Below are 690 nucleotides of genomic sequence, written 5' to 3' on the forward strand. Positions count from 1 at the left end.
GCCCATTCACTGACCCGTTAATTAAGTTTACAGTTTTCATGCTTAAATCCTGGAGAGTAAGCCTTTTGTGATGGAAAAGCAGGGTGAACTATTAAGGTGTTGGGTTTTTTTAATCGTGCTCCGTAGCTAGGTATGTGAGTTTAACTGTAATGGAAAAATGAACAGTCAACAGCCTTTGAAGAATTTTCCGAGGAAGAAAATGCAGTCTGTTTATCTTTTAAATAACCGGTAAATGGTCCAAGAATTTCTGAGCCAGAGAAGAGCCCTACAAGGAGCTTCTGTTGTTATCCTTGTCTTAAAGATAAGTGGCGTGGTGGCCTTGCGGCAAGGCAACTACCAGGACATGGAACAAACAGATCTGAAGTGTTTCTAACTCCTGTTTGCTGTTATCTTTCTGTTGCCTTGTCTTTCCAAAACACACGGCCTTGTACATATAAAAATGTCTTTCTGCAGGCAGAGTGGCAAGGTTTGTGGAGAGGAGCACAGGTGGAAGGGGCAGAGTTACCACGATAACTTTAGGGGAAGCAGTGGATGCGCGGAAGTTTTCATTAATGGGATTAAGAGAACAAGACAGGTACTGGCTGTAAAGCCTGGGAAAGCAAACTGGAGATATGTCCCTACTGTCCAACTCCCTCCTTCTCCTCAGGAGCTACCTCCTGTAGAATTACACTGTCATTTTCTTCACACCCT

Source organism: Falco rusticolus, chromosome 5 (assembly GCF_015220075.1).
Source record: "Falco rusticolus isolate bFalRus1 chromosome 5, bFalRus1.pri, whole genome shotgun sequence".
NCBI lineage: Eukaryota > Metazoa > Chordata > Aves > Falconiformes > Falconidae > Falco > Falco rusticolus.